Source organism: Microtus oregoni, unplaced genomic scaffold, assembly GCF_018167655.1.
Source record: "Microtus oregoni isolate MIOR12 unplaced genomic scaffold, Mior012 000043F_ref0000047, whole genome shotgun sequence".
NCBI classification, from domain to species: Eukaryota; Metazoa; Chordata; class Mammalia; order Rodentia; family Cricetidae; genus Microtus; species Microtus oregoni.
In genome coordinates this window covers 13,500,051-13,519,260 of record NW_024543210.1, presented here as the reverse complement: position 1 = coordinate 13,519,260, position 19,210 = coordinate 13,500,051, and the positions used below count along the sequence as shown (strand labels likewise).

The window sequence follows — 19,210 nt, the reverse complement described above, 5'->3', positions numbered from 1 at the left end:
ATTTTTCAGTATGAATTTGGAAGAAAATACATATTCTCTTCCAAATTCTATGATTTGGCTGGCATTCACGTTAAGAGCATTGAGACGACCTCCACGCTCCATCTCTGGTCTTAAGCTCCCAGCTGTTCTCAACCACAGTACACTGGCACGATCTTACAAGAACAGAAAAGTAAGCCACTCAGTGTTTTTGCCCCCCCCCTCAAACTTGCAAACAAAAGAACATTTATGCTTGCAATGGAATTTATAATTTCCTTCCCCCAAGAAACAAAAGACTTCAGACAACAAAAGCAAACCTAATCCAGAATCCAATGCATTTTTATATATTTTTATTGGGGGGGTGGCATGGGGAGGAGGGGACACGGGACTGAGGGACAACCAGGGACACTTCCATTCACAACAATCCGCTCCAGTCTCTAGGAATCTTTAGAAGGGGGTCACACTTTAAAAAGTGTAAATTGGCTAAAGCTGTTCCCTGTGGGGGAAAGGAAGCTTCTGCTGGAGGGCTGGAGGCAACTGGTTAAAGATCAGCATTTTGCTTTAAAAGTGGATGGGGGGGGGGGGCACTTTCACTTCCAAGTGGGCCAGGGTACACAAACCATTTGATGAGGTCACTTCTAAATATTTGCTGATTTGCAAAGAAAAGAAGCTAAAAGAGCCACCCAACCCTGTCCCTTAGAGTTTCCCTCACTTCTCTCCTCCAGGAAGCCTGGCGGTGTCTTCCAAAGTTTAGAAAAACAAATGAGAAAACCTTTTAACTAACACAGCAACTAACACAAGAACCAAAAGACCACTAAAGCTAAGCCAGTCCAAAAATCTTTGAAGAATTTTTTTTTTTAGTTCTGTATTTCAGTTATCACTTCACCAAATAGCTCTCACAAGCCTTATGCATTCACGGCGTGTGTTAAAATAATCCTCAAGCCTCAGGAACATCAGAGCAACTAGAATGAACTCTTCCTGGTGTATTGGGGACAGGAGAAGGCTACAAAGGCCACAGGAACCGGCCCAGTTGCCGGGGCCCAGAACATTTATGCTAAAGACATACATACAAGCAGGGCTTAATCATCTGGGCAAGTAAAGACCTGAAAGTCATCAACTTTCCCCAGCCTTTTTTTCCATGCTCACATTTTTAAGTCTGGTAGAGTTTGAAGGGCTTGACCCAGCCTTTCCAAGCAGAACGGGTCCTCGATCCTCCATCTCTTCCTATGGAAAAAGCTGGCTGGTGTACTTTAAAGAAAGGTGAGGTGTGGAGAGGGCTGGGAAGACAATGAGTTACCAAACTACACTAACATAAAAGAAGCCACCAAAGCAAGTTAGCTCTTCCCACGGTGGGAGGACTGGCCTAACCCTCTTCATCAAAGGCTCCCAGTTGAGCCCTTGGCCAGGGGACCAGCACAGGTGTGGGGAAGGACATAGTCAACACGCAATAGAAGAAACACTTCTGCAAGGAGATAGTCCGAGCAGCAGCAGCCTAAGGGCCTCTGTTCTCATCAAGATGGCTTTCAAGGCAGGGACAGTTTAATCTTTCACCTGAAAAAACCCTCAACAAAGAGCAACCAGCCTTCTGGGGTAGGCAAGCATACGCCAAGAATGTGGTTCTCCCCACCCCAACTCAAGTATCCTCTTTATGAGGCAGTGATGCTATTTAAAGACGAAATGGAATAAACCCCAGATCTGTGCCTAACAATCCCCCAGTAAGTGATCCAGCTCCTGAGAAGAAGGCTGGAAAGTGAGACTGGGCAGTCTGCAGCCACATAACCATGCCTGTGTGGCCATGGACAAGCATGGTGCCTGATGAGAGACAGGCAAACGCAGGGATGGTGAGAGATCAAACCCTAACCCAGAGGCATGCCTGCGGGTACCCGAGAAAGAAGTGATGGGTTAAGGGACTGAAGAGATCATAACAGAGAGAACATGCCTGACTAGACATGTCTCACTACCTTAAATTTGTTAGCCCAACGATGGTATGGGAGGAGTTTTTGAAAATTGAAAGTCATCATGTAACTTGGTTGAACAGCATGTTGGTAAGAGTCTTAGTATTCTAACAAAAGTTCACCACTCTATCTGCCTCCCAGGCACTCCATACACCAAGCTCTGACCACTGTAACTTCTTTATTCAGGAAGCCAACACCACTGACAACCAGCTTCTAGAACTTTCCTTTTGCGAAAAGAATCATGATCATCAAACTGATGCTTCCAAATTTAGTCAGTACATATACTATTACTCATTAACAATCTCAGGCTTTAGTTCCTAAGAAATCGTAAGGATCCTTTGGACTCTGCCGAGGTCTGGGATTGCCAGCACGTTACAGGTTAGGAGATTTTGTCATTGGTTTTCTGACCAAACAGGCACTGACTGAAGAGTAGTGATATACTAAAAGGCAGTGCGTCTTACACTGAGAACTGCAGGCATTCAAAAGAGGACGAGTTCGATGCACTGCTGCTTGGGTATGCACCCTGTCAAAGCCTCTGATGGCTTTAGGGTAAAAGCACAGGCCTTGGGGTTCAGGGCAGTGGGAAAGGACAGCACACCTCATTTCCACGCCTCCTCTTTGGTTTCATGTGATGGTTCAAGTGCTTTAGCCAAAAACTTCTGAAACGGAAATGTACAGGGGATAGAGCGCTCAAGTTTCAAAGGCCAGGAAAAATTATACCGAATGCCTCATGCAGAAGGGGGTGTGATTTGATTATATTGTGTAATAAGAGTCAGCGCATTTATGGAAATCTCTGCATGTCATCTGAAGACAAAGAATGCAGAGCTTCCTAATGGGAATAACTGTGAGGGTCATGCACCATGAAATGTTCAGGAATTCAAAACAATAAGACATGTCAAATAGGTATGCATTTTCATTTTATATATATATATATATGTGTGTGTGTGCCTATATATGTGATTGTGTGTATATTTGTATGTGTGTATGCATGCTTTGAGCATCTTAGCCATCTCATACATACACACACACACACACACACACACACACACACACACACATCACACCTAACCAAGAGAAAAATAATGTACAAACAATAGGGGATAAGATAAAGTTTTTATAACTTTTTAATTAAAAGTATTTGAGGAGTCACTGATAACTCTATTGATAACAATAAAAAAATCAACATACAAAAGAAGCAAAAATATTTTGAGGGGGGGGGAACAAAATGAAATTTACCAAGAAAAAGTCCGTTCTCCCCCAGACTTCTGGAGAAGTACGGATGGAGGGACCTTCTCTGCAAGCTCATCATCACCCCACATCCCACAGTTCCATAAAATGCACTTAGCAGTCAGCCTGAGATCCATCTTTTCAGGTTCAAATTCCTTTGCTAGACAGACAATTCCTGAGGAACGGCATCATATGAGAGAGAGAGAATGAGAGCGAGCGCATATGGAAAGACACATGCATTGTGAAAAGAGGACAGAAAGGGACAAGGATGCCAAGCTTCTGCTCGGTCACTCTGCCTCATTGGGCTAAGACAGAGTGTCAAGATTAGCAATTGGTCAGCAAGCCCCAGGGGTCCACCTTCCTCCAATCCTGCAGAGCCAGGCTCACTGGTGGGCACAGGAACAAGCATAATTACGTGCAGGCTGGGGACGTGCCCTTGGGTCTCCATACTCTGACCAGCAAGGCCATCTCCCTAGCACCAGAGCACCACGTTTTAAAGTTTGTTTTCTCAAACTGTAATCAATAATGCATTAACAGGTCATGAAACCAATGTAATGGGTCATAACTAGGATTGTTTTAAAGAAATAGAATATAAATCAAACAGAAAAGAGTAGAAATATCTGTAGTAACATGTGAGATATTTGTGTGTACATATATGTTCAATGCATATGTGTATTACGTCACAAGGTAATACTTATAGGTCTAGCTGGGAGCTGGCCAACAGCGGTCAGCAAACATGGGTCTAAGACAGCAGTAGCAGGGAATTTTCGGTCCTTTTCATCCCTTTCCAGGGTAAAGGCCTCTCCTAGCAGTAGTAACAGACATACTTAATGTGGTATCGGAGCTGAGCTTGGAGAGTGTGGTCAGAGACCCTGCTTTTAAAATGTCAGGGAACTGAACGTGTGCTCTCAGTGACCTTGAATGTTTTCGAGGTCTCTCACGTGCCATTTTTGGGGATGTTTCCAACATTACCCAACCTCACTAACAACTGATCAACCAACGTTCCTTTGTTTGTTCGTCCACTCCTTCCTTTCTCCCTCCCTTCTCCCTTCTTACTTAGCTACTTTCAGTCACCATAGAGGAGATATAAGGAAAAAAAGCAACACAAAAAGGTGGCTGCCTCCATGCAGCTTCTATTCCTGAGAGGAAAAAGATGAGCGGTGTGAAAATGAACACCCTAGATGGGAAGGACAAAAGTGAGGCGACAACTGCTGTGCAAGGGAGGCGTGGATTGGAGGGAAGTGTGGACCAGATCCAGTATCCACGATGAGGATCACAGGCACTGTGTCACGGAAGGCTAAAGGAGGAGGAGCAGGGGGAAGAAGAGAAGGGGAGAAACATGGGGAGGGGGGAAGCAGGGGGAAGAGGAGCAGTGGGAGAAGGAGAAGGGGGAGAAAGAGAAGGAGGAGCAGGTGGGAGAAGCATGGGGAGGAGGAGCATAGGGGAGGGGCAGGGAGAAGAAGAGAAGAAGCAGGGGGAGGAGGGGGAAGCATAGGGAGGAGCAGGGGGAGGAGGAGCCGGAGAAGGAGAAGGAGGAGCAGGGGGAAGAGGAGAAGCAGGAGGCAAAGGGGGAGGAGGAGCAGGGGAGAGGAAGAGGAAGAGCAGAGGGAGGGGGAGGAGCAGAAAGAGAGGGAGGAGGAGCATGGGGAAGAGGTACATAAGGAGGAGGAGCAGGGGAGGAGGAACTGGAGGAAGAGGAGTAGGAAGGAGGAAGAGGGGGGGAGGAAAAGCAGGAAAAGGAGCAGGAGCAGGGGGAGCAGGAACAAGGGGAGCAGGAACAGGGGGAGCAGCAACTGGAGGATGGGAAGAGCAAGAGGAAGCTCAGGAGAAGGAAGAAGGGGAGCAGGGAGAGAAAGGATGCAGCTTTAGAATGTATTGGAGAACTAGATAGACATAAAAATGGATTCAAAGTGCCAGGGAAAGAAAAACAATGGTTTGGTTTAACTAACCAGGTAGAAGACTAGAGATGGGGAAATCCAATACGCTGTAGAAAGCATAACCTTTGACCCTGTCTACTAGATGTACTGGCTATGATATTTGTGAGAATTTACTGGGCACAGGAGTGTAACTCAGCTGGTTCGTGAATTCATGAAGCCCTGGGTTCAATCTCCTGTACTAGACAGAGCAGGTGTGGTGCTGCACACCTGTGATCCCAGCACTGGGAGGTGGAGCTTGAGACCAGCCAAGCTAGGCAGGGAGGGCGGGGAGGAGGGGGAAAGAGCCTACTGAACACGGACTCAGGTCACTTATCGTCCCTCTGCTGTACCCTCGCTGACCCAACCTCTGTAGCTGAAGCCATGACCACAGAAGGCAGGTCTGAAGTGATCTGGCTTTTGAGGTTTATATCGCCAACTGGCTTCTCTGCAATAGGGCTTGGTAAACTCTCTTAAAGGGCCAGAGGGAATCTTTTCATCTTTGAAGTCCACGGTCTCTGTTGTTGACAACGCAGCTCCACCCTGACAACCGTGACAACACAAAAGCAAGCAGAGATGTAACCATCGAGTGTGGCTACGCTTCCAGGAGGCTTTGTGTGCAAAAGGCACAGCTGACTGCCCGCTGCCCGAGAGTCCCACGCTTGTATTTGGGTTCAAAGCTCTATAGCTCTGGGAAGAGAAAGGCCCAGGTGAGGAGCTGCTGAGGTTCTGGATTGGGGGAGGAGGGCAACAATGGGAATCATTGGTCAGGTGCTCCGAGACAGGAAAACGGGGTACCTGCAGGGAGGAGACACACACTAAAAGTCATGTTCGTCAGTAGTGATACCACGTATCATTAGTGGGCTGTGCCTTGCACTGTGTACAGTGTGTATAGTGCAATCTCCACTCCTTGCTGACCAACTGAGTCCCCCACAAGGCCTATCACCCTAGGTTTTGTGTTTGTGTTATACGTAGGGCCACTACTAACACTGGTTTCTCTGGGCCGTGGATCCATAGTTAGTGAGAAGCAAACCACTCCACAGTGTTTCAAAGGGTAGTCCTTAAGTTTGGTTGGCATGGAAACTAGAGTCCTGAAGACTGGAGTCCAAGTTTATATCAACTTCTCAGCTGTGTGACCCTGGGCAAGATACTTAACTGCTCTGAGCTTCAATTTCCTGGTCTATAAATGGGACTGCTGTAGCAGCATCTGCTTCTAGGGACTGTGGTTAAGGATGAATGAGATAATACAGGGCTTGGCACGTAGCAACAGGACAACAATTATCAGCTCCTGTTACTACGAAGGCAATGCAAAGCTAAATGACCATCTTGTCAACACTGTGCTCCAAAAACACACTTCCCAAAAGGAGTAGGCAATTGTTAAAACTGTGAAATAAAGCTGGGTGGTGGTGGTGGCGCACGCCTTTAATCTCAGCACTTGAGAGGCAGAGACAGGCGGATCTCTGTGAGTTCGAGGCCAGTCTGGTCTACAAGAGCTAGTTCAAGGACAGCTAGGGATGTTACACAGAGAAACTTGTTTCAAAAAAACAACACAACTGCAAAGTAACATATGCAAACACACATTCAAACATACATAACACACATCCACATACGCATGAGAAATGAGACACAATCACACATAGCTGTCTGATGGTACTCTCCATCAGCCTATCGGAAGCACTGTGCTTAAGGAGATGGAGGGGGAAATGAATGTATCGATCAAAGTAGAAGAAATGTAAACACTTGTCAGCCACAGTCAGGACAGTCAGGAGTTCCAAGTTCTTTAAAGAACTCAAGCTCTGTTGCCATGCATCCTCGGGGCCCGGCAACCATGTGGGAGGTCAGAGGTCTCTGCTCCCAAGAGTGGCCATGAGGAACCCCTCCTGGACAGGTGAGGAGAAGCCTGTCTCAGAGGATAAAGCAGAGGGCAGAGGTGAAAGGGCGGGAGAGTCAGGGGTTAGGATAGGGGTGGGTGGCTCTACCCTGTGTTCTTCTAGGGAGGCATTCTTACAAAGAGGTTGGAAACCATTAGTTCACTCATTTGTCACCAAGGAACACTCAACTTTCTTGAGGGGCATTGGCTGACACACCCAGGTTCGTACAATCTCTGCCCAGGTTCGGGGAAGGTAATAGCCTTCTCTTCTGGACCAGTTCAGCGCACTTTATCCTCTGGGGACCGCCAGGCTACAACACAGCTTCCCCAGACGCTGGGTTCTCTGCCTCTCCCCAACTCCTGCTTCCCCCTCGGAGAAGGGGTGAGAGGGTGGAAGCAGCACCTTCAGAGCCCATACCCCACATAACTCAAGCTTGCGGCTGCATCTGGATTTTAATGAACCGCATCCCTAGCACGCACACTTCCATGGCCTGAGCAAAGTGGGTTTGTCTTGGACTCCTTTGGAAGCAGGCACTTAACACTATTTGTACAAAACAACAGGGCAGGAGATGCTGGGCAAGGTGTAGAGACCCTGAGAGGAATCCATTTTCCTAGCGCAGGACCTCTAGAGGAAGGCAGGCAATAAAATATAAAGGATTGCCTGTGCTGGCCAGGAGGCTACAGGTCCATCAAGCAGGGAAAAGATGAGGCCTGAGGGAGGAGAACCTTCAAACTGCACAGAGCATGTGCACACCCTCAGCCCACTCCTCCTGTGGAATGCTGGCTACCCACAGCCCCTGCCACCAAAGCACTGATGCTCCTGGCTACATCTCTGCGGCGTGGAGTGTAGCTCCAAGGCTGGAACAATCTTCCAAGAGGCTGAGAGGCAACCACCCCATGACTGTCTGTCCATAAAAGGGGACCAAAAGTGAGGCCAAAGATTCTCTGGAGAACATTCCAGAAAGGAGGCTCCCAACAGCAAGGGAATACACCTGCGTGGTTCCTGTCCATGCTGCTGATATGCTGGGTTACTGGGGGTGGCTGTTGGGGGATACCATTTGTCCTCTTGGAATCCATTTCTTCATCTGCACCTCAGAGATAGTTTCCCTGACCCTAAGTGTTATGAAGGCGTACCAGAACCGCACCCAGCCCGTGAGAGGTGGCCAGTCCATTAACTTCTCCGTTGCCAGGAGAAGTTACACAATACTGGGGAAGAGGGTGGGGGTAGAACAGAGAAAGGTCATTCTAACACACGGCCGTAATATGCAGATGTGGGCCTCAAGAGAGTAGAGGAGACCCAAGATAAAACTCAGCACGGGCACTACCAGGAGCATTTGGTCTACCTGCAGTTCTACTGGCTACAGTGGGGAAAACCTTTACACTTCAAAGCCATTGGGAAAATCATCTCAGAAATTAGGCAAATACATGAAGGAGGGAGGGAGAAAAACAATGACCTCAGAGAAGTTTCTTCTTGAAGTCAGTGCCCCTTCCTGTAACAAACCCTCATATTCTAGAAGCAGAAGAAAAAAGATGAAACATTCCAGCTGAGTGTAGCGGGTCACACCTTTGCTCAGAGAAGCAAGTGGAACTCTCTGAGTTCGAGACCAGCCTGGTCTACATAACAAGTTCTAGGGCAACCATAGTTACGTGGAGAGACCCTGGTGAAGAGGGAGGGAGGGAGAAAGGAAGGGAGGGATGAGACAGGGAGGAGAAAGGGAGAGGGAGGAAAGCAAAGCAAAGATCCCTTGAGCATTCATCTAAACTTTCTAATAGTTTGGAGAGGTTTGTATTTTTTTTAAAAACCAAAAACAGAGGGATAGAAAAGAGAAATACTCTCTTCATACTCAACACACGGTTCTGAGAGCCAGGATATTTCTGTAGGCAGGGAAGACCTGCCTCTCAGCAAGGGAAGCAGGAGATCTGGACCCAGACAGCCCCAGGGCAGGATATTCCAAACTGGCAGGCCATGCATCCTCTAGGTAGCAGAAAAGAAATGCTGCCACTCCTGCCAATAGACATGCCATGACTTTAGATGGAAATCACCTCTAACGAGCTCCGTGGCGACGCTAACTCTAGCTCCTAGCTCTCTCAGAGGCTCACTCAAGCCCCTAAATGACGCCTGTTCACTGCATACCTGGCTATGTGAGAGAGGTGGGGTAGGAATTCTTTTACATGCCTAGTATGATGACAGCATACTCTTCATCTATAGCGAAGTTGTGTGTGTGTGTGTCCCCTTGCATTAACACTTTAGTAACATCAAAATAATTTCGATTTGATTAAAATCAAATTAATCTCTATCAAGAACCCATCCCACCCTGCCATTTCTCTACCAACCATCAATGTCATTGCCCCAGTGTAACATCAGACCAATGAGATCACGTCTGCATCTGCACACACAGATGGACACACACACAATAATGAATTATAAAATAACAATAATAATCAAGATTGGCAAGCTGGCTCCACAGGTAGAAGTAGTTACTGACACACCTGATACACCGAGCTCAACCCCTGGGTCTCTCCAAGGTAGAAGGAGAGAACTGACTCCCTCTTGGTGTCCTCTGGCCTTCACACACATGCCCACACGTGTACAATAAATAAATGTAAAAAATGCACATCTTATGGACTGTTCTGTTCTATGTACGGGTGTTCTCTTTGTAATAAAATTGGTCAGTACTAAATTTAACAGTCCTTCTTGCTATGTAGCCCAGGCTGGCCTCAAACCCACAAGCAAATTACAAAGAGGACACACGGTGGAATGGAATTACGTTTGAGGGCTGTTCGATGTCAGCGAGTGAGGGGCTTGCTTCCCAAGCCTGTTGACCATGCCTGTTGACCATGGAGTAAAGCCCAGAAGACACACAAAGGAGAGAACCAACCAGACCCAGACGGTGGTGGATCACATGGCTTTAATCCCAGCACTTGGGAGGCAGAGGCAGTTGAATCTCTGTGAGTTCGATACCAGTCTGGTCTACAAAGTAAGTTCCAGAATAGCCAAGGCTGCACAGAGAAACCCTGTCTTGGGGGGAAAAAAAAAAAAAAGGAGAGAACCAACTCTTACAAAGTTGTTCACTGACATCTACACATGCACCGTGACACATACATGCACAAACACGTACACACGTGCCCGCATGCAAATCCACACATCACATACACATAAAATAAACTCTACAAAAAAATTTAAGTCCTGTATGACTGCCTTTTTTCACGCTTTTTTTTCTTTTACAGCTGAAAAGGTAAACTGACTTAAAGCTAAGAGATGCAAAGAGTAAATAAGCACTCGCCCCGTTTACTTATAAAACTCTTGGCTAACTTTAGAACTTAGAGACCCAGGAAGGGATGCTATAACGAAGCCCCGGATGAAGCAGAGTAGGGAGGGGCTGGGCTCTGGCTGACTCTGCACTCTCTCCTGCACCTCCACCAGCTTACAGGTGACTCAGAAACTGCAATAATATTTTATGAGGACAATTACCGCGGCTGGAGTCTGACATACAGACACCCCTGGATAACACAGACACCCCTGGATAGATTACAACTAACCCTCCCGGGGCCACTTTATCTTTTGGTTACCCATAGTTACTCATTTATTTTTAAATGTTCCAGTGTGATCTTATCTAATTGGCACATATAATTTGATCACCTTATTTCCAAAACTAAAAGTTGCTGGCAGCACCTGGCCAGGTTCTAAGGCCAGTGACGGGCGTGCAAGGCAAGGGAAGCGGGACACTAAGCGCCTTTTGCTTTAAATAAATCAATAAATAAAATCACAGCATCTGAGCTCTGAATCAAAGTCATCAGGCTGTGTGCTTGTCTTCAGGGAGTGGCCCTGGCCCACTGGTAACCACAGACACACCCTCCACCACCTCCACCAAGACCTTTCTGCAAATTTCTGAGCTCTGCAGAGATCCAGCTCTTAGCCACAGCATCCTGCTAAACTCCTAATCCCACTTTTAAGGAGAAACTGCCTTTTCAGTGACTTTAAGTTCCAGGCCAGGCACTCCAACAGTGAAGGACAGCCTTTATTTAATACAGTGTCTGCATATGGCCCTCCCCTGCGTGGCACCATGTTACAAACAGATCTGAAATCACCCAGGACCCAAGTAGAGGACAGCTGAAGCAGTAAATAACAGGCAAGTCAAAAAAAAGGAGTGAGCTGCCAACGCAGGGACCCAAGGGGGGCAAACAGCAAGTCCCAAACTTCAAGGGGAACATGACCCTCATCTATGGCTAACACATGAAGGAAATGGAAGAGAATGGATGAACTCTATGGTAAGGGCAGTGTCTACCCAGAACACTACTCCACGTAGCTCTCCAACAGCTCACCATGCAGTGACCATGCGTAGAGGCCAAAGTTTCTACACTCAGTGACTTAATGGACACCTCCCCTGTCTGGGGCATGCTTTCTCTCTTAGAGGCCCATCTTGGAGGACTTAAAACACAAACAGGCCAGAGCCCCTACTATTTTGGCTCTTTTCTTTTGTCTGTGATAAAATACTCTGAGAAAAGTAACTTAAAGGAGACAGGGCAAACCGGGCTCACAGTTGAGGGTACAACCCACGACAGCAGACAAGAAGGGCACATTAGTCTGAAGCAGGTGGTCGCACGGCGTCCGCAGTCTGGAAGCAGAGCCCGATGAATACTTGAGTCCAGCTTGGCTTCTTCTTTTCATGCAGTCAGGACCCAATTCCTGGAAATGGTGCCTCTCTTTTAGAAGAACCTGACTCCTTCAGGGTGGGGTTTCCCACTTTGCTAATCTAATCAAGATAATAACCCCAGCTGGGTGGTGGTGGCAAACACCTTTAACCCCAGAAGTTAGGAGGCAGAGGCAGGCAGACGACTCTCTGAGTTTGAGGCCAGCCTGGTCTACAGAGAGAGTTCCAGGACAGCCAGGGCAACCCAGAGAAACCCTGTCTTTAAAAACAAACAACAAACAAGCAAAAAGATAAAAATCCCCCCCCCACAAACTTGCCCCGGGGCTAAACTAATCTAAATATTCTCACACAGGTGTACCAGGAGGCTCGTCTTCTAGGTGAGATTAGATCCAAGGAAGCTGACAGTATTAATAACCCCCTTGCCTTCTCACAGATGCTACTCCTGTGGGTCCTGCTGCTGAGGGCTACCAGCATCAACGTTTGCTGAGCGTTGGGTGTGAAAACCATACCAGTCACATGGAGATTCCCCTAGACTACAGGCGCACAATCTGTGAGGTCCTCACACGGCCAGACCGGCTGGACAGCACGCCAGTTAGTTTGTCAGTCTTTGGGTTCACCTGAGAAGTCAGAGCAACCTGAGGCACAAAGAACAGAAGTCCTGCAGGCAGGCACATCCCTTTGACTGACAGCGGGCAATCACTCTGGCTGCCCCAATGGAAGGCTGGTGAGAAAGGCTTCCAAAACTCGGCCCATATTTCAGATTATCTAAAGAATTTGAGGCAAGGACTATTGAAGGCACTCAGCAGATTGCCAAGCCGAGTAAATTTCAGCCCTGCTTCCAACTCAGAGGCGCACACTTTCAATGAGGGTGGCAAAGGGGCTTCAAAGGAACAGCAGCTGCGATTCCATTAACATTAACTGCCCGTGTGCCCAGTGCACTCTCAAGCATCTGACAGTGGTTATTTCACTTAATTCCCCCGTCAGCCTAGAGGGTGGGAGGAGCGGGATAAGGAAATTAAGACTCAGACAGGCTAACAAACTCGCCTGAGTGGACCCTCCCCACCAAAACACAGTGACAGGCACCACAGTCAGGCAGGAGAGAGCTGCAATACAAATATCATCACAGTTAATTTTCAAATCGACCACTATAATAAGCAATGGACATCCCAGAATAGGAGTGTCACATAGTTCATTATAATATGTGGTACATGTACAGAGAGAGAGAGAGAGAGAGAGAGAGAGAGAGAGAGAGAGAGAGAGAGAGAGATCCTATGATTCTACTCCTCGGTGCTGTATTCTATTTGTGTTGCTGGCATGTGACCATCTATCTGCAGAAATGTCACCTCTCCTCTTAGAGGACAAATTCTGAACAATGATTGCATACCTCAGGTGAACCTCAAAGACTTCAGGAAGCAACCTGAGAACGTTTTTGAAGCATTTATAGTCATAAAAGTCAAGCTCTTTAGGAAGGAAACCTGGTCCAGATTACGGTCAGCAAGAGACAGAGACAGGGTTCAAACCAGCAACCCCCAGGTGAGCAATGTGAGAAAACCCAGCCTTTCCACAAACATTTCCAATTATGTGTGTATCATTCCCAAGGCTCTCACATTTGCATAAAGGGCAATACCAAGACAAACCACATCCCTGAAGGTAGGAACAGCTTGTAAGCATCTGCCCTGATGCAAGCTTTCTGTATTCTCTTGGCAAGATGTCTTATAAAAATGTGTGCAAAAAAAAAAAAAAAAAAAAAAAAGCAATACCCAGAAAGAAGCCAGAGCCCAATGTGGTTCTTTCAGAATTATCTAGACTAACCACGGATGGTGGCACATACCTGTAATATCAACATTAGGGAGCAGAAGCTAGAGGACCAAGAGTTCAAAGATATACTCAGCTTCATATCAAATTTAAGGCTAGCCTAGGCTACGTGAGAGTCTACCTCAAAAAAGGAGGAAGGGGGAGTCCAACAAAAATACCTATAACTGTTTAAGCTGGATCTGATTGGCTGAGGAGGGGGCTCTGGGTGTGCCGTGCTTGCTGTGTTTGCTGTCAAAGCATGATGGTCCGCGTTTGCTCCTTAGCAGCCACACACAAAGCACAATTCTAGTGCCGGGAGGCAGGGGCAGGGAGGGTCCCTGGGTTGCTAGCCAGTCTAGCAGAATCATTAATCCCCAGATTCAGTGAGCTCCTATCTCAACAACAAGACGGAGAACAACAGAGGAAGCCCCAACATCTTTGGCCTCCGCACAAGTCAACTTGGGCTGGGGATATGGTTCAGCAATAAAGAGCTTATAAAATCAAATCTTCAGCATCCACCTTAAAAATCCAGGTGTGAGGGGGCTGGAGAGATGGCTCAGTGGTTAAGAGCATTGCCTGCCCTTCCAAAGGTCCTGAGTTCAATTCCCAGCAACCACATGGTGGCTCACAACCATCTGTAATAAGGTCTGGTGCCCTCTTCTGGCCTGCAGGCATACACACAGACAGAATACTGTATACTTAATAATAAATAAATAAATAAATAAAAAATCCAGGTGTGACTCCATATGCAAGTGCCTGCAACCCCAGCTCTGAGGTAGGGGTGCGGAAGACAGGAGACTCACTGGGGCTTTTGCTGTCCACTCGTCCAGTCTGAGGTTTAGCGAAGACCCTGACTTAAAGGACTGAGATAGTGATAAGACATGACACCTGACATCCTCCTGACATCATACATGCACACGCATGAGCAAACACACACCACACACCTCCACCCGCACACACTACACCCCCCCAAACATACACTACACCCCACCACACCAAACACTCCCCACATACACTACACAACACATCCCACATACTGCACACACATAAACACCCCACACTGCACACACACTCACCACACACTGAACACCCCCCCAAACATACACTACACACCACACACACACACACCCAGAGCAGGAGTCCACGCACAATAGTGAGGACAGGAATGACAACTTAAGTGCTCATGCATACAAACTCAGCACTTACACATGCCTATATGAAGCACAGTTCTCAATCTTGTATGAAGACAAAAGACAGAAAGGCCCTGGGAGTGCCCTGGCTGTGCAGCCTAACCCCCCACGTCAACAACAGCACAGCATGTCGACTTCCTCCTGCGGCAGCCCTGAGAACCTTCAGCACGTGGTATATTCCAGGATGGAATGCAGTTTTCTTACCATATTAAGAAAAGCTTGGTTTGACCAGTTAGTCTTGGTGATTTGACAGGGTCTGGATTAGTTACTTTATGCATTGCCAGGATGAAATACTTCCTACAAGAAGGAGGGGCTTAGACTGGCTGGGAAAGTCATCTCAGCAGAGAGCTGAGGCGGCAAGTCACACAGCAATCGCAGTCAGGGAGCGGGGAAGGAATGCCTGTGCCAACAACTCCCTTTCTCCTCACGCAGCCCAGAGACCCAGCCCAGGAACGTGTATCAACGATTAAGATAAACCTTCTCATCTCGATTCATCCAATCTGGACGGTCCCCACAGGCCTGCCTAGAGGCGTGTCTCCTAAGCGGTTCCAGATCCTGTCAAGTTGGCAACCAATATTAGCCAAGGTCAGGGTCATCTAGCACAAAAAAGTTCTTCCTAGAGTGTAAGATGCCCATGTCTCGCAAACGTTAACTCTGTCCTCTTCCTCTATAAAGCTGGCCCTGCAAGGAAGGAAGAGCAGGGTGCCCTTCTCTGGGAGAGAGCCTTCTCATTTTTGTGCCCTCTCCAAGCATGGAAAGGTAACTATCAACCGTTTAAAAATAAAGACAATCAGAACTTACCTGAAAAGAGTTTGGGGTTCTGCAGCTTGTGTGTGTGTGTGTGTGTGTGTGTGTGTGTGTGAGAGAGAGAGAGAGAGAGAGAGAGAGAGAGAGAGAGAGAGAGAGAGAGAGAGACAAGGTTGATTTCCAACTTGCTATGTGGATGATGATGCCTTTGAACTCCTAACCCTCTTATCTCCTGTCTCCAGGAATATAGGTGTGCCCCACCATGCCTGGTTTATAGTGCTAGGGATTAAACCTGGGGCTTCATGTATACTAGGGAGCAGTCTACCAACTGAGCTACATCACCAGGGATGAAAGAAAGATCTTTAGATATTTACAAGCCTCCTACCAAGACCCACTTGACCACTGGGAGCCATGCTCATCCCACTCTGGTGACCAAGTGCTCAAGGAATGTGGGGACCACTGCAGTGGATATGGCCACATTCCCCCATGATGCATCTGTGCTGAACTTACTCAAAGAGCCCACCTGCTCCCTTCCCACGCCAAGTTGACATTAAGATGATCTGTCCACAGGCTCCCTTTCTCACTGTCTTCCTCTCTGGCCCCTCTAAAGGAAAGCACCAGTGAGCCATGGAGAAGGGAGGAGGCAGGAAGCAGGACATTATCCCATACTTGGTCCTACTGGATACAGCGGGTTAGCTGCATCTGCTTCTCCAAGCTATGATCCTTTGCAAGCACTGGGAAGCTCAGCTACTTTGTCTCTTCTGGTTTCTAAGACTACTCCTTTCTTTTTTATACCTTCAGACCCACAGGGTAAGAACATGCCCTGGCAGAGCCTCCATCCACTTCCCTCCAGGGTGAGCGCGCCATCCCGAGCTGCTTCCCGATATGCTTGCCCACAGCTGTGAACCAGTCTTTATCAAATTCTCCTCAGTTACTTCACTTTAGGGAGCCATCAATCTCCTGCCAGGACTGTGACTGACAAGCTAAAAACAGAATTGATTACCCTCGAGTTTTTCTCAGAGAAGCTACATGTCACAATAGGTACAGAGTAATTCCGATGCGATTTCTTTAAGTCATGGGCAGGCGGAAAAATAGGTCATCCATACTTCTGTAATAATTTACTACATGGCATACCTTGGAAGAGCAGAGCCGTCTTCTTATAAAGTGAAGTAAGCTGTGGAGCATGGAACTCGATTACAGAATTGAAGAAGTATGCTGTTGCTAAAAATACTCCGCAGGATTCCTTTCTAAGGGCATCACCCATCGCTACTACGGTTCAGAGTCGCTCTAAATGCATATAAAGACCACGCTGAGAACACGCTGCAGAGTGCGCAACAGCAAGGCGTGGGACTCTACGGCAGCCACTGACGGGACAGCTTACCTAAAGCCAAGGGGTCTGAGCTCATCTGTTCTAGGAAGAACTGTTCAAGCATACTTCACAAGACCAGTGTTCAATAATACTTCACAATACCTGTTCGCCTCATCCTGAAGATCATGGGTGCTCTGCTGTAGGTCAGGGAACTGGCAGGAACTCGGAAGAAGACTAAAATCTCTAAGTTTAGTAGTATGAGCTGTCTCATGGTGTGTGTGGGGGGGGGGCTGTAAGAGCTATGGGGGGCACTTACCATATGTTAATTTTCTGTTTGGCAGTGCAAAGAATGGTGCCTAGAGACATGCATACCACGCTAGTACTCTAGCACTGAATGGCACACTCTCGCCCTGCACTGATATTCTTCAGTCCCTCTCAACAATCCTCCTGCCTCAGCCTCCCCAGGGCTGGGATTATAGAGGTATGCACCACCACATCCAGCTTGCTTTTTAAACACTGAAAGCATGATTCAGTCACGGCTTTGTAAGGAACAAGGCTCTGAGACTTCACCTAAAGCCAAGCGATCAAGTGCAGGCTTATCACAGGCTTCCTGGGAACCCTGGGTTCCCGCAGTGGGTGGTGATAGCTTCCCAGGGTTGAGCCTGTTGGTACAAGCCCTGAAGTTACAGCATTTTACACCCAAGTATTTTGCAACCAGTATGAAGAGAAGGAACATGTTCGAAGAATGTTTTTCTTAGGAAAGCAAGGTGAGATCTATTTAGGACAGCCTTAGCCTTCTACAGCCTCCCTGTAGGGACACACCATGTGTGGACATTGATCACTGTCCCTTTAACTCACCTGTATGCCTCATGAAAATGGTTTCCCTTTTCTTCCCCGTGTGTGTGTGTGTGTGTGTGTGTGTGTGTGTGTGGTGAGGGATGTTGGATGTCCTCCTCTATCACTCGCTGGCTTTTCTTCCCTGAAACAGGAGCCATGCTGGTGGCCAGCAAGGTGTGGCCATTCTTCTGTCTCCTCCCTCGCCACACTGGGGTTATAGGCTTACGTGACCATGCCTGGGTTTTTTAAGATGGGTACTGGGAACCTGAACTTGGATCCTTGTGACTACGCCTCTTATCCACTGAGCCATCTCTCTAGCACCCATTTCATTTTTGCTCATAAACAGTAGCAGATAAGCCCCAAGACTAGCTCACAGCAGGTGTGTAATAGAGACTCTAATCAGTTAAATCACATACTCGAGAGCAGAACTGAAGGAAATAAAAACCTGGTATAGATGTTTTGACTTTGACACACAAATGTATGACTAGTCAAACCATAGAGAAAGTCAAAGAAAAACAACACAAATGAAGGTAATAAGACACAATGAGTATTTACTGACAGTAAGCACTGGTCAGGACATGAAGCAATGAATGAGTACACAAAGCTATGCACTAGCTTATAAACAAGTCTGCCAATTTCATAAACAGCTACACATACACTCATTACATGGGCCACCTAACAGATCCCTACGGCCTTCCTCAAGGGAGTAAGATCATAGTCTACAGAGAGACGCGGTCAAGAATGCTCCAAGAAGCTTAGCTTATAATATCTTAAAACTGGAAATAATCCATGATCTACCAAGAGGTGCGCAGATATGCGAATCATAGTATGTTCATAACAGAGCCCTCGGCAAGTGCAGAGCCCAACCGTAAGTCCACACAGCAACATCTGCCATTTGGGAGAAAAAATGCTGGGAGAAGGAGAGAGAAGGAGGGTTCAGTGGTACAGGTACGTAGGTACACATGATAGCCTTATTATTCTCTTTTGTTTAAACAGTGTGTGTGTGCATGTGTGTACTGTGGCATACACAGGACAGTTTTCAGGAGTAATTTCTCCTTCCACCAGGTCTGTGAGTCCCAGAATTGAGCTCTTTCTCGGGCTTTGGTGGGAGGCTCCTTTACCCTCTGAGCCATCTCTCCAGCCCAAGTCAAAACATCTCCCCTGAGTGTAATTTAATTATGTGTATGCAAATTATGTCACAACAGAGTTGATATTTTAAAAATGTACAACAAAATCCAATATGATTTTTTTTTTTAACTTTAGAGGCTATAGAATTGGCTTGGTGGTTAAGAGTATGAAGTCATAAAGCCTGGTGTGGTGGCACATACCTATAATCCCAGAATTAGAAGTTCAAGACCAGCTTGAGCTACATGAAACATTTCTTTAAAAAAAAAAAAAAAAGCCAAGACTTATTAGGAAAAGGAACAATATCAGGTCTTAAAATAGAAAATATAAGAGAAGCTCGGGCCACAAGGACGTAGTTAAAGACTAAAAGGGGGATGTTCAAAGGGCATAAGCTACAGCTTGAAAGGGTCTCATGGGCCAAATTTGGGATAATTTGAGCATCAAAATAATGGTTGCAATTGGTTATAAAACACTGACTGAGGGAAGCCCCATGGGTCCACAGTCACAGTCACAGAGAAGGATTCATCTCCCACCATTAGGAGCAATTATTGCGCTAACCCTTTTCTGTAAAAACTGCTCATTACAGTGCCTTGTTAAGAACTTTCAGCTAGCGAG

The 19,210-nt window shown here is 47.0% G+C and overlaps 1 protein-coding gene across 10 annotated transcripts in view; it reads right to left on the bottom strand.

Annotated features, from left to right (window-relative positions):
• The window catches only part of Foxn3 (forkhead box N3), a 375,166-nt gene that overhangs the window by 153,671 nt on the left and 202,285 nt on the right, over window positions 1–19,210 (bottom strand). The gene's annotated exons all lie outside the window — the stretch shown is intronic.